The following is a 15,744-nucleotide window of genomic DNA, read 5'->3' on the forward strand; positions in this document are numbered from 1 at the left end:
CAGTGCAAAGACACAGAGAGACAAAGACAAGACAAAGCACATTACTTTCCACCAAGTATGAGCAGGGGGGCAAGCTCCCCTGTACCCCCCCACACCCCCAGCTACTTAAATATATCAAATCCAAGATTGTACGTCACTACACTAACATGAGTTATGTTGTAGTATAGCAAGTTAGATGGGAACATTACTAAGGTTACAATAGGCAGTCATGAAACACGTAATGGTATGTTTGTCATTTTGTTCTGTGGAGTGCAATTCAATTTATTTATTAAACCCCAGAAAGAATCAAGAAAAAAGGGATAAAAAAAGTGTAGGAAACAATAAGCGGAAGCTCTATAACAAGAGGAGGAATAAAATGATTAAGAAAAGGTTATCCAAAAGAAATGTACTTATCTTCAAAAGAGATTTTTTTTCTGAAACACATCCCAGAGCACCAAGACCCATCAAATGATTATGTGGCAAATGAGATCTGCAGGTAGCTTGCTCTCTACACAGGGATTATGGGTAGGTGGTAGGAGCCTGAGCAGTGGCTCCAAAGCTTAGAAGTGGCTGAAGATGGATCCAAAGTTGGATCCAAGACCAACATGTTGAGGAATGGATGGAAAAGATAACATCAGATCTGGCCTTCACTGACCTTAAATCTTCACATGGAGTTTATGTCACAATAATGCAGTAATGATTAAGTTTTGTAAAAAGCTTATGCTATCTTTGTAAGCACTCAAGCTATACACACATATACTGTTATGAGCATTTTGCTTATCCATCTGTAAGATTTAATATGAAGCCAAACAGTTCTGTCGATATTGCGTTTTATTGAAAAAGAAAAATAAGAAAATTATACAGTATATGATAAATAGTTTAATATCAGTTTTGCTGCCATAGGTAGAGGTTATATATCTATGTAGTTGCTTTGCCTCTCACATAAGCTTTAACATGAAAGCTTCCAATAACTTGTATGTAGCATGGTTTTGGAATTATTAATGTAAATATGAACAAGCAATTTTAAATGCCTAGAGGCATCACTAGGCTGACCCTAGAGAAACACCTGGAATTATCACCAGGGATTGACAGGATCCTTCTTATTATATCTAGATGAAGCCATGTTACAAGCATGAGGAACTACAAAAGAAGCACTGAAGCTCAGGAGTGCTTTCAGTAGTGGAGAAAACATTAGTAAAAAGAAATGCAAAGTTATAATAATGGGTCATATTCATTATTGTCTACACTAAGTGTACATGATCTGTATTCAAGAATATCCCTGCCACATTTTTTGTACTTTCTAGTCACTTGGAAAGATTACACTAAGTGTATATGTAGTCTGCACTTTATAAATCCCACTCGATATTTAAAGCTGCAAGAAAATCAGTAGGAAAACTAAAATTAGGAGGAAGAAGGTGTGAATTATGCTTGCGTTGTCTGTTTTCTCAGAATGGTGTATACTTAGGATAGGTGTTAATGAATCTGAGAGTTGCTATTATGAACAATGAAACAACAAACAGCAACAACATTCTGTTGCAACAAATTTGTGTTTGTACTAGGTCAGCCTGTACCTTGCACATATATGCAACAATGTCCACACTCATCAAATGGCATCATATACAAGACAGTGATCATAGATTATATGGCATACAACCACTGCAATTATGACCACAGTTATGATAATGCCTTTCTTTATAAATAGTTTACTGAAATCATTTCCCCATGTCACCACACCATTTTGCATATCACATGATTACATTTTCAAATGGAGACAAGTATGCGTTTTGCATCCTAAGAAGTGACTGCCCCCCCCAACACTTGGACCCTTTACTATCAATTCATTTTAAATGCAGTGCATTAGGGCCAAAACTTTCTAATACTCCTGCAGTTTGAAAAGCATCACAACTTCAGCTATTTTTATTTCAGCCACTCTCCAGTGCAAGTTAGTAGATGATACAAAAACGTTTTTGAAGTCCATTATCACCAATTTCTCTCTCACTTTTTTATATTACAAAATGTATGGAAAAAAAATAGAATGAAACAAATGTGAGAGATGAGTCACTCAAAGTTAAAGTTGAGTCAAACTTTATGCCTGAATATTGCTCACATATCCCCGGTCACCAAGGCCCTTCTCTAGAACACTCTCCTTTCTCTTATAAAAAAGAAGCATCAATAGTGCTCGTACATCCTGAGTCCCACAGGTACATTTTCAGTAGGGACATCAGACTGTACCATCTGTGATGATGAATAGGGCATTATTCACATAAGGCTAATAGTGGATTGCTGTTCTAGATGTTACTGCCAGTTTTCTTATAATATTAGTGATAATGCAGTATCCTACTATAGAACACAGGCTCACAACCTTGAACAATAATTCAATGACTGACTGGACAATTTCTCCAACAAGTAGTTGATTGTACTTATTCTGCTGTTCCAGCAGCCACATTTAATTTGTTCCCCTCCTCTCTGCAAGCATTCTTGCACTCAGGTTGTATGCAGTACACTGTAGCCGAGGAAAAATAACTTGTAGGGTCATAGTGTTTTGCAGAACTTTACTCTCTCAAAACTGCACTGCAGAAACTGCAGTCTCATGGCATAATGTAACCTTGTGCTTTCAAACTATGTGTAAGACAACTGCTACCTTCACATACAATTTTAGCATAACAGATAAGAAGTAAGTTACTTTTTACATTGGAAAAGCTTTGTAAAGTGTACATACAAGCACTGACTACCTTCCACTGTCTTGGGAGGTGCTCTTGCATTGTTCTTATCCCACCCCCAATTCCCAAACCTCCCCACATATCACTTGTATAACAACCTCTCTTCACCCATCTCGTTACACAAACCAGTCTCTACTTAAAGGAATGCTTGAGTTTCACCTCACTTACACAAATCTTTTTCCCCAGTTAACCAGCTATCTCTTACTTTGCTAATTGCGCCCTACAAAACTTAGCTTTCACACTATCACATCTTCATCCATAACTTTCCCCTACTGTCACATACACCTCAAAACCCAAACTTGCCACACAGTTTCTCTCTACTACTACCAACCATGTTATTAACATAATTAATTATGGTACTACCTCTATCATTGCTTACACGCAAATCTTTCCTGAAACACACTATATCATAATTTGCCATCCCCTGTTTCATATACAATCTCTTCAAATACTTCTTCCTTATACTTCTCCAAAGCTGCCTGTATTTTCCCTCATGCCATTATTCATCTCTTCAGAATTAAACATGTTCAATATTCACTTAACGCTCTCCTAACAAACTTTGTCATAAATTGAAATTCAAACAAAAGCAGCCCTATATCCACCTACATTCCATCTGATTACCAGCCTTTGCAGAGATGTCCATCCAAATTCAGGCCTACTGCAGCATTCAGCAAATACTCCCACACCACCAAAACCTCTCACTTCTAACACTCTCTATGTCATGCCTCTCAGCTGTCCAGATTTTAACGGTATGTCCAGATTTTTGCCTCAAATTTTTGGTGTATTTCTCATAAAATTTTGGTTTACTGGCACATCGATGACAAATCTTTGAGGATCACAGTGAGAAAATAATGACAGATCTGAGTTTCAGACTTCATACCCATCGGAAAATTCATGCTAATGCAAAAACTTTTATTCTATCAACTTTCTAAGTTTGTGAGACCAATATTTAAAAATTGTCCCTATTTTTTGGCCTTTGTCCTCAAATTATTTATGTCTTTGTCCAGATTTCTTACTCTAGGAGGTTGAGAGCTATGCTCTATGCCCAACAAAAATCTCTTGCTTACTCTTGATAAATGTTAACTTAAGCATTCAAAACAAGCTAGCCGATGTCCATGCATGGATAGCCCAACAATCCCCAGATGTCATTACAGTTACAGAATCATGGCTTGAACATGATATAAAAGACAAGAAATTGTCCTACCTGGATTGCTACATTGTCATTGTATCAGACAGAAGAAAGGCTATGGCAAGTGAAGTGTCAATATTTTACAAAAACACAATTAACTTATTTCACCATCCCAATACCCCCACACCCCAACAGAATCAAAAATGCAAAACTCCACATATGTTCACCAAAAATCGATAAATACAAAACAGTAAACAAAGTAGAAATGTAGATTCCCCAGATAATAATAATACTGATACAGCTCCCAACTTCCATCCATCAAAAAAACTTAATACTAGGTGATTTGAACATTACTTGGAATAACACAATAAATGAATACACCCACAATGCCGTCAACCTCAGTGTCTTCTATCAATTAATCTCCACACCAATTAAATACAATAAAAACAGTAAGATAACATCTACTGTAGACTGGATCCTGCATGCATAAGAATGGGCAATTCTTGTGGAAACTGCTCTTCAATCTTGAAGTCCTTGAAGGCTTGGTGTAGAGTACTGCTGTGTTTCCCCCCACTTCGTCCAAGCTAGGTCACTCTGCCTCAGTCTCTTTCATCTCTGTAGTGAGACATGAGTAGACCTGGCCGTCTAAGGCATCTGAATTTCTGAGAGGAGAGACTGTTTTGGAGTTTACTTAAATGTTCAACCACAGTTAGGATACATCTCCACATATAGAGATGTCCAGTCAATCCCTTCAAGAAGTAAACATGGGTTTGACTTAAAGTTTCCGAAATGGGACTTTCAGTTATTTGCTGTCAGGGTGTTAATGCTATTGTGTTAGATCCAGTCACAATATTTGGCAGACTATTACTAATGCAAATTTATGTGAATGAGACTAAACTTGAGTCAGACTTTTATTCCTAATGTATCTCTTTTCTTAGCATCTTTTTATTTAGCCTGAGGATCTGTATTTCCTATGCTGAAAGACTGAAGCTAAGACATGAATGTATGTATTTCTTGATATCTGAGACTTAATTTATTGCATACACTATTACATCTTTTAACTAAGAAAGTCAACTTAAGAGCAGTGTCTGTGGCAAATTATAGCCGCTAAACTATCACAAAGTAATGTAAAGAAGTTATGCACTCAGCATAATGTTCCATCTGTTTTGTCCATTTTCATTCTTCCTCAACAGTTGTGTTTGGATCTGACTCAGCCATTACTATAACTCATGGTAACCAAAATGTTCTCAGTCTTCTCCCTTACCCATAATGCACCAACCCCTAACATCCCTCAAAACTTGTTTGCTGAATAAGAAAAAGTAAGAAATATGTTAAATAAATTGCTTGGTATATAAAGCAATTAACTGGAGCTCAATCTAAGGAACAGAGTAGTCCTTAAAAACTCTCCTTCTTCCAGAAGTCATTTGTGAAAAGGGTAGGGGGTTGGTGGGAAGGGAGCTGAGGAAGAATGAAAATGGATAACATAGATAGAATGTTATGGTGAGTAACTTCTTTATCTGATGTTGTCAATTTTCATTCATTCCTCAGCAGTTGAGACAGAGTCCCCAGCTGCCTGAAACTCCAGGTGGGCTTTAAAGAAGGATATTCCCGAGTATGGCTGAACCAAAATCTGCTCTCCCCCTTGAGACCAGATCTAGTTTGTAATGAGTAATAAAGGTATGAGGATTAGCCCAAGTTGCAGCTGCACATATGTCATCCACGGAATGCCAAGATAAAAACACTGACAAAGTTGCCATGGATCTAACTGAGTGGGCACTTAAAAGTTTTGGTAATGAAATGCCCAATTTATTGTAGACAAAAGACATACAGTCAGTAAGCCATCTTGCCAAAGTTACCTTTGTAACTGATTTGTCTATTTTGGAATCTGCAAAGGAGATAAATAGTTGATCAGATTTTCTAACTTCTTTCATTCTATGTAAGTAGAAACATAATTGTCTATGAACAGTTAACAAGTGCAACATATACTCTCCTTTGTTTTCAAATTTTGGAAAGCAGACAGGCAGATTAATGGATTGGTTGATATTGGATTATGACACCATCTTAGGAAGGAAAGAAGGGTTGGTTTGTAATGTTAGTCAATACCTATGAAAAAATCAAGTAGGGAGGTTTAGAGTACAGTGCTTGAAGTTCTGAAATTCTTCTGCTAAGGTAATGGTCACTAGAAAGATATTTTTCCAGGTCAGGAATTTAAGATCATGTTTTGCTGCTGGTTTAAAGGGGAGATGAATTAAGGCCTGTAGTACTAAATTCAAGTCCCATGGTGGAGTAGGGTCTTTATAAGGTGGTCTCAACAGAAGAGTGCCTATAGAAAAGGCAAAAAATCCAATGTGAAAGATAGAGATTGCTGCCAACTGAACTCTAATGGTCGAAGAGCTAGCTCCTTTGTTGAAGACTGTCACTACAAACTCAAGAAAACTTTGCACAGGAACTGAAAAAGGGTCAATATGTTTCTTATGCACCAAAAAAAAACAAATCTCTTCCATTTACGTCTGTAATGTTTCCTCGTAGAAGCTTCATAGGAAGATAAAAGCATCTGACAGACAAAGAATGAGAGCATAGCTTGTCTGTCTATTAACGGAAGTGGAGAAACCGTGCTGTCCGCTTTAGGTTTGAGATATCCATGTGAACCATGCCTGTCAGGTGAGACAGGAGGGCTGGAATCAGATTCAGAATCCAAGGTGGGCAAAGTAGATGAGGCCAAAGAAAGTGGAAGCAAATCTTTTAAGGTCAGTAAGGTGAAGATGACTTTGCACTTCAACCTGGCAGCTAGTAGCTTTCTGTAGAAATGTGGGGAATCAAGGGAGTTGGGGATTAAGCATAGAGATGACAGGGGTAGGCTCAATTGTGGAGCAAAGCATCCCTTGATGATTTCCCCAGAGGGAGGACCAAGGCAAAGAAGCTGCTGCACTTATTGTGTAGGGGAGAAGCAAAAAGACTGCAACAAAGCTGTCCCTATTGACGAAAGATAATTTCTGTCACTTTCATGTTGAAAGACCACTTGTGAGGTAGTAGAATAGACCTGCTCAATTTGTCTGCTATCTCCCCAGAATATGCATTACTATCAGAATGCAGTTGGAGGAGATTGACCATTTCTTACTCTGAGGGCTTCTCGACACAAGGGTACGACACGGTTCCTTCTTGTTTGCTGATGAACCAGACTACTGACATGTTGTCTGTCTGAATTGCAATTGTCCTGAAAGGGAGAGAGTCTTGGAAGACTTGTAACACTAAGAGCACTGCTCTCATTTCCAGAGCATTGATATACTTGTTGGCCTCTTCAGGGGATCAAGTTCCTGGGACTTTTTTTCCCCAGGAAGTGACCCCCCATCTGGGATCCATCCATGGTCACTATGGCCTTGGGTTGAGGAAGAATGAAAGGATTGCCTTGTAAAACCTGATCTGATCGAATCCACCACCAAAGGTATTTCTTGCATGCCTGAGTGATTCTTATTTGGGCTGATGTTCACTGAAAAGAATTGACCATTGTGTTGCTAGCATCCACTGAAGAATTCTCATATGAAATCTTGCTAGGGGAACTAAGATTGTGGTAGCTGACATTGACCCAAGGCTTGACAAATCAAGCAGGCCAGAACTTTGGTACTGTGAACTATTTTCCTGACCTGGAATCTGATAGTTTGCACTCTTGCTAGAAGAAGAAAAGCTATTACTGATACCATGCTGAAAATTGTTCCTGTAAATTCCAGTATCTGAGAAGGTTCTAACTGAGATTTGTTGTAATTTATGGTAATTCCTAGAAGGAAACAAGTTTGGAGTACCTGATCTCTTGCTCTTATTAGCAGATGCATGGTCAGGGCAGTAATGACCCAGTCATCTAGATATGGAAATACCTGGAATCCCTACAGTCTCAAGTGAGCTGTTACCACTGCCATGCATTAGGTGAACACATTGGGGACTGTGGTAAGGCCAAAGGGCAGAGCTCTGAACTGGTGATGACTGGCTCCCAGCAGGAAATGTAAGTATCTTATGGACTGTCTGTTCATTTTTATGTGATAGTATGCATCTTGAAGGTCTATCAAGCACATCCAGTCATCCGTTCCCAAAAAGGACAAAATGGACTAAACAGTGACCATTCGAAACTTTGACTACCATACTGATTTGTTCAAGTTGCTGAGATCCAAAATTGGTCTGCAGTCTCCTGTTTTCTTTGGCACTAAAAATAATCTTGAGTTAATTCCGGATTCTATCTGGCCTGGTGGGACCTGTTGGATGACTCTTTTTCCTAGCAGCTTTTATATTTCTAGTGCTGCTGCTTTCCTCTGAATGGATGGAACATCAGGAATTTTTTTTGAGGATGAAGGTGGATGGGTAAAGGGAATGACATAACCTCTGGAAATGATCCTCTGCACCCAGGTATCTTTTGTGATATCTAGACTCTCTGGTGCGGGGAAAAATTACCTCAATTGCCTCCAGAGGGGACAATCGGACCTCCTTTCAGGAGTGCTGATAGGGTCTGTCTGAGAAAGAATCTCTAGAGCCTTGGTTTTGTGGGCCTCCTCTGCTGAGTGGGTGGCATCTTCCATTTGAGTTCTCCCCTATGCCTCTGGGGAAATTGTCTCCAAGTGGATTTTGGAAAGAGCCCTGAGAATTTTTGAACCACATTTTTTGTCCTCCTCAATGGTTCCAAGAAATGGTCCTTTGAAGGGTCGAAAAACATACTCCTATATCAGAGAAAGTCTTTCCATCATTTTCACACCTGGAGAGTGTGCCCTTCACTTTGGGGCCAAATAAAGTTGTTCTGTCAAAGGGGGCATTGACGAAAGAGGAACTGAAGGGCTCTGCAAAGTCACACAAGTGCATCCAGGCATGCCTTCTGATTGAGATGCCTGAACCTGTTGCCCTTGAGGTACCCACAGCTGCATGAGAGATAAGGCTTATGGATGAGTTAGAAATGGACTGTAGGGTCACTAACTGCAAAGCCACAGAACCATGAGTCTCTGCAGTAGTGGTCCCTGAAAGAGAATTTGACATTCTTTAATCAAGTCTTTTTGCAACCTAGTCAAATGTGCCAAATAGTTCAGCAATCTAAGAGTGAAGGTCCACGAACCATAGACATACTTCCCAAATCTCTCCACAGCCCTTGACTCCCTGTTAGGGGGATGGACAGTGGAACTTTGTTCCACAAGTTCCTTCTTAGTGGCTGTCGCCATGACTATGGTATCCACAGGTTCTCCCTTACTCCAAAATTCCCTTTGTGCTGGTGGTGCCAGAATTCGATCCGGTCTCTTAGGGATAGATTCAACCAAGTCAGGTTCCTTCCAAACCTGCTTTGAGATCAAATCAATGAGCATGTCAGTGGGTGGAGTTACCCAGGAGGTAGATGGACCTGATCCAAACAACTTCAGGAGCACTGATTCCTCCGGAGAAGGATTAATGGAGGACCAACCACCTCTTTGTTTAAAGATCTCTAGGATGTCCCCAAATAAGACATTATCAGGTGATAATCTTGGGAATCCTTCACCTTTGTCAAAATCAGTATCCTCTGTGATATATTCCTGTGGGGAATCCAAGTGCCTCCTTTTGCACTTTCTCTTCTGATGTACTTCAGTGGGATGCTACGGAGAAGTATCAGAAGAGAAAGTGATACCCTACTGGATAACCTGTAGTGTTTAGACTGGCTGTCCCTGTGGAGTTCAATGTTGAGGCTCAAGGCTCAAAAACACATGAAATCCTGAAAGGAGATCCAAGGGGAGAAACCATCCGTCCTGCTGAAGCACAGAAAATTCTCTCTACCACCTCAAAAGCAGAACACCCCAGGGAGAAAGAAGCTGATGGAGCTGAGAAGACATGCTTCCACCCCATCGACTCCCTCAGCCCCGAAGGTAGTCCACCTGAGGCAGACTCGACTCCAGCACCATGGATCTGGCAGGGACACTATGGCTCCAAGAGTCATCTGGCTCTGAACTCTTCGTAGGCAGAGCACTCAGAGAAGTCCTCGGATCTGAGCTTAACAACTTCAGCAGACTTGGATCGGGGAGGGAGTGATGAGAAATGGATGGTCAGATCAGAAAAAGAGCCGATAATGGAGGGGTAGTGCGAACCAAGACTTCCTCACCTGAAGGGGTAGGAGCTGGAAGAACACCCATCTGTATTTGGCCAAAAGAAATATCCTCATCATCTTATACACATCAGCTTCAGTAAGACTCCTGGAAGAATGACAGGAGGCTAATGAGATAGATTTTTGAGTGCCATTTCTCCATGCCTCGGGCCGGTAACCTGGACGGCACATGTTTAGTGATATTAGATATTAGGCACATGGCTAGTTAGATATGGTATCGTTGTGGATATTTTAACATCTCTTTGGATGCATTAGAGAGAATTTATATGCTGCACTGACTGTGACTATACTTTGTCTCCTGATATCTTTGGTTAAGTGGATATTGGATACTTTGTTGAAATCCACAAGTGGAGGTGACTTTCTATGATATTTTACCGCATTGGTACAGCTACATTGTGGTATTATGTATCGCTTGTGTTGCAGTAATATTTGGAAGCCTTTGGTATAATTTTACAAGCGAAGGTGACTTTTAACAACAGTCTTTGTCGTATTGATGCTGATGCACCTTTATTTATTAAGTGATTTTGCTGTGGTTGCAAGTGAAGGTGACTTTCAAACAATAGTTCTATCGCACTGGTGCTGAAGCACCCTGATATATAATATCGTCTTTGCTGTGGCAGTGCCTGGAAGTATTTACTACGAAGATAGAAATGTAATTGTCTGTGAACATCTAATAAATGTAAGGAATATTCACCTTTGCTGGAAACATTTGGAAATAAAAACAGTAAATGAATTGCTTGATTGATGTTAGAATCTGAGACTACTTTGGGTAGAAAGGAGGGGTTTGTTTGTAAAGAAACTCCATCCTTGTGGAAAATCAGATAAGGAGGTTTACACAACAAGGACTAGATTTCTGAAATCCTTCTGGCAGAGATTATAGCTACCAAAAACAGTGTCTTCCAAGACAAAAACTTCAGGTAACATTCCACTGAGGGTTCAAAGGAGAATGTACTACAGCCTGTAACACTAAGTTTAGATCCCAAGGAAGCATCAGCTCTTTGAAAGGGGTTTCAACAAAAGTGTGCCTCTCATGAATGATTTACAAAGTCTGAGAGGCTAAAGAACATTCTTCCAAACCATCGTGGAAATTGGAAATTGTAGGTAATTATGATCTAATGATAGAAGGGGAAGCTCCAGCATGAAAAAGAGAGGCTAAAAAGTCTAAAATATGTGGTATAAAAAGCAGAAAAGGGATTAATGTTTTTCATGGGCTCAAATGGTAAATCTCTTCCATTTGGTAGAGTACAGTTTACAAGAGGAAGTTTTATGAGCAAAGAGATGTGGCGTACTGGGGAGGGCATATTTAGATGCCTGGCAACTATTGGAATTAGAAGAACCACACTGTCAGCTTGAGGTTCAAAATGTCTGGATGAACAAGTCCATCTGGATGTGACAGAAGGTCTAGAATGCGGTCCAGAATCCAGAATTGTTGAATTAGATAAGGTCAAAGGAAGGGGAACCAAATCTGTCGAGGCCAAAAGGGGGTAATGAGGATTACTGTGCTTTTCAACCTGAGTGCTTTTTGTAAGAATTTCGGAATTAGGGGAAAGGTGTACAGGAGTCCGGGGGCCAATTGTAGAGGAGAGCGCATCTGGATGACTTCCCTGGAGGGGGAATCAGGGCGAAGTAATTGCTGCACTTGTTGTTTAGGGGGAGGCAAACAGAACACAGCAAAGTCAACCCCATTGATGAAAGATCATTTCTGCCACTCCTGGATTGAAAGACCACTCATGAGACTGGAGGATATATCTGCTCAGTTTGTCTGCAATCATGCTGGAACTCCCCAGAATGTGCATTGCTATTAGAAAGTGGTTGGAAGAGATCGCCCACTGCCACGCTCTGAGGGCTTCTTGACAAAGGGGATAAGACTTGGTTCCTCCCTGCTTGTTGATGTACCAAACTACTGACGTATTATCTGTTTGAATTGCAACTGTCCCCTGAGGAAGAGCTGTCTGAAAGGCCTGTAATGCTAGAAGCACCGCTGTTAGCTCTAGGACATTGATGTGCAAGTTGGCATGTAATGGGGACCATGTGCCTTGGAGAGTCTTGCCCAGAAAATGCCCCCCCCCCCCCAATCTGGGAGGCGTCCATGGTCACTATGGCCATGGGCTCTGGAAGAACAAAGAGGCGACTGTGGAGAATTTGTTTGGAATCCGTCTACCAAAGTAAATCTCTCTTGCAATAATTGGTGATCAGAATCTGGTCTGACAAGGGATGGCGAAGGATAGACAATTGAGAAGCTAGTAGCCATTGCAGAATTCTCATATGAAACCTGGCTAGAGGCACTAGAGTTATTGAGGCTGCCATTGACCCTAGAGTTTGCAAAACTAGTCGAGCAGGAATCCTCTTTCTGTGGATTATCTTTTGAACTTGTACCGTAATTCTTTAGAGTCTCTCTGGAGGAAGGGGTGTTATAGTTGTCGCCATATTTAGCACAGCCCCTATGAATTCTAAATTCTGAGTTGTAGTCAGTTGGGATTTCTTGAGATTTACCATAATTCTCAGGTAGGCACTGATACTGAGAGTGTAATCCTTGGCTGCTATCAACTGATGCTGGTCGAAGAGGTTATGAGCCAGTCGTCTAAGTACGGAAACACCTGGAATTCTTGCAGTCTCAAGTGAGCTGCTACTACTGCCATGCATTTAGTGAACACTCTGGGGGATGTGGTTAGACCAAAGGGCAGTAATCTGAATTGGTAATGACTGTCTCCCAGTTGGAAGCGGAGGAACTTCCTGGAGCGTTTGTCCATTTTTATGTGGTAATATGCATCCTGAAGATCTATCGAGCACATCCAGTTGTCCTTCTTCAGAAAGGGAAGACTTGACTGCACTGTGACCATCCAGAACTTTGTTTGACAAACTGATTTATTCACCACACTGAGATCCAAAATCTGTCTCCATTCCTTGTCTTTTTTGGCATGAAAAAGAACCTTAAGTAGGTTCCAGATGCTTTCTAGTCTGGAGGGACTTCTTGGATGACTCTTTTGTCCAGCAGTTTTTAAATTTCTTGCACTGTTGAATCCCTCTGATTGGGTGGAACATCAGGGATTTTTTTGTGTACAGGGGAGGATGGCAAAAGGGAATGATATAGCCCCTGGATACGATCCACTGAAACCAGGAATCTGTTGTTGTGTTTAGCCAGGCATTACAAGTGTCCCCTGACTGCCTCCAGAGGAAGACAATTGGGCCTCCATTCAGGAGTGCTGAAAGGGCTTATCTGGAAAGGAGTCCCTGAAGCCATGGTTTTGCGAACCACATCTGCCGCAAGGGAGACGTCTTCCGTTTGGTTCCCCCACTGCCCCAGGGGAACTTCCTCCATGTGTGTCTTGGAAAGGCCCGTGTAATTTTTTTGAAACACATCTTTCCACCACTCCTTTGATTCATAGAAAAGGACCTTTGGGGAGTGGAGAAACATACGCCCACAGCAGAAATGGTCTCACCATCCTTCTCATACCTGGATAAAGTCTCTCTTACTTTTGGACCAAACAAGGATGTTCTGTTGAAAGGAGCATTGACAAATGAAGACTTGAATGGTTCTGCAAAGTCACATAGGCACATCCAGGTGTGTCGCCTTATGGCTACATCTGCACCCGCTGCTCTAGATGTCCCTCTGGCTATATGTGCAGTTAGCCTCATGCATGAATTAGGCACAGACTCTAGGGTGATTAGCTGGAAAGCCACTTTTTCTTGGATTTCCAAAGCAACAGCTCCCATCAGGGTATCTAACAATTCCTTGATTAGAGCCTTCTGAAGTCTTGTAAAGTGTGCCAAGAAGTTCAAAGACCTTAGAGTGAAGGTCAATGAAGAATAAACCCACTTCCCAAATTTATCTGTAGCCCGAGACTCCCTGTTAGGCGAATGGACAGATGAACTCTCCTCACAGAGTTCCTTTTTTGTGATGGCCGCTATGACTATGGCATCCACAGCTAAACCCTTGGCCCAGATTGTTTATCTTTGGGGCAGATAATATTTTGTCAAGTCTCTTGGGAATGGGTTTGATGATGTCCGGAGCCTTCTACGCCCACTGTGAAATCAACTGAATGAGTTCATCAGTGGGTGGGGTCACACAAGCGGTAGACAGACAAGTGCCAAAAGCCTGCATGTAAACAGATTCCTCCAAGAAATTTCTAGGATATCTCCAAAGAAGACATCTTCAGGTGATGACCATGGGGACCCTTCCCCCTCATCAAAATCTGTGTCCTTGGTGACTGATTCCTGAGGGGAATCTAAGTGCTTCCTCTTGCACTTCTTTTTCTGAGAGACCTCCTCAGGGGAATAATCTGGGAGGGGTGTTTAAAGATGACAGAACCTGAGTCTGAGAAACCTCACACTTCAGCACCCACTGTCCCAGGAGAGAGACAGGTGGAATAACAGAGACAGAGGGGGTAGCTGTTCCAAGGAGGAAGGTACTGACTGAGTTACTGTAAGGGACAGGGCCCCCCTCCATTGCCTCAAAGGCCATCCCTCCTGAAGAGAGAAGGGAGCCCGGAGCACAGACAGACTACCTCGGGACTGGGGTCACTCCTCACTCAGAAGAACCAACCCTCGAATTGGAAGCTGGAGCCGAACTAACATGACCCGAAGCTCCGAGGAGCAGGGATGGCTCTGAAAAACTTGGAGTTGAGTCCTGCCCCCCGGAACTGACAGGGTAGCTACTTCTCTGAGAGGTCTTCCGTTTCAAAGCCACTGAAGAGTTCAGGGGGATTACCAGTTCTGAAGATGTGAAAATCTCAGGTAGTGGTACAATTGGTGCCAGGAGATTCGGAACACAAATCTCTAAGGCTTCGGAGAAGGTTAGAGGAGGAATGGTCAATGGGGTGAAAGAAGGCTCGGTTCCAAGACCTGAAAGAGAAGGAACAAAAAGGAGGCCTGAAAGTCATGTAGCCCACAAGATTTTATTCACAAGGCTCTCCACATCGAGCTCAGAAAGACTTTTGGTGGAGCGCATTGATGATGTGGAAGGAGATTTAGGCCTCTAAAGAAAAACGTTTAGAAGCTCACCAGCAAAAGGGTCTACAGATGGGGGAGTAAGAAGTTCTTGGAAAATTTTCCCTTGAATCAGATACTTTAGCATAGAAACAGTAGAAATTTTGTCCTGCACCGGGGCCTTCGACATTGAAGGACTTGTCATAGTTGTCGGTGGCAGAGCAGTAGTTGTCACTGGTAGTTTAGAGTCAGAGGCCTACTGTTCCAGGGATACTTTCAGAACTGAGGATTTCAATTTCTTAGATCTCAGAACTGATGGAGAAGTCAGAACTGAGACACTCCTCTTTTTTTCCTTTGTCTATGGAAGATGAGGATGAAGGGGAGGAAAAAAGAAGTTATGTACCTACCATAACATTCCATGTTAGTTGTCCTTCATCTCACCTTCCTTCTTGCTGGATGGGTCCAAAGCCAATCCTTGGCTCCGACTCGGCCACTTTCTACAGCTCGAGAGCTCTTTAATGGCTTGAGGCTACCCCTTATCCCAGAATGCCCAGTGTCAGCTACCCAGATCTTGTTTGAGATAGCTCACACTAGACATAATCATAGGAGATAATCCATTGTTATTAAGCCTGGATATACAGTAAATTGTCATGGTTTACTTGGGAAGCAACTAAGAACAAAATAAGTTAGCCAGTGAAACCATTGAAAACCCCTCTCAATCCTCAAGGAAGGGGGAAGGAGGGAGGGACGCAAGAAAGAAGGTGAGATGAAGGACAACCAACACGGAACGTTATGGTAGGTACATAACTTTTTTTTATGTTAAGTTGTCCAATCTCACCTTCGTTCTTGCTGGATGGGACAGCGTCACTAGCACCTCAATCCTGGGTGGCTCA

This window comes from Protopterus annectens, chromosome 8.part0 (genome assembly GCF_019279795.1).
Source record: "Protopterus annectens isolate FY-2018-M chromosome 8.part0, PAN1.0, whole genome shotgun sequence".
Taxonomy (NCBI): domain Eukaryota; kingdom Metazoa; phylum Chordata; order Ceratodontiformes; family Protopteridae; genus Protopterus; species Protopterus annectens.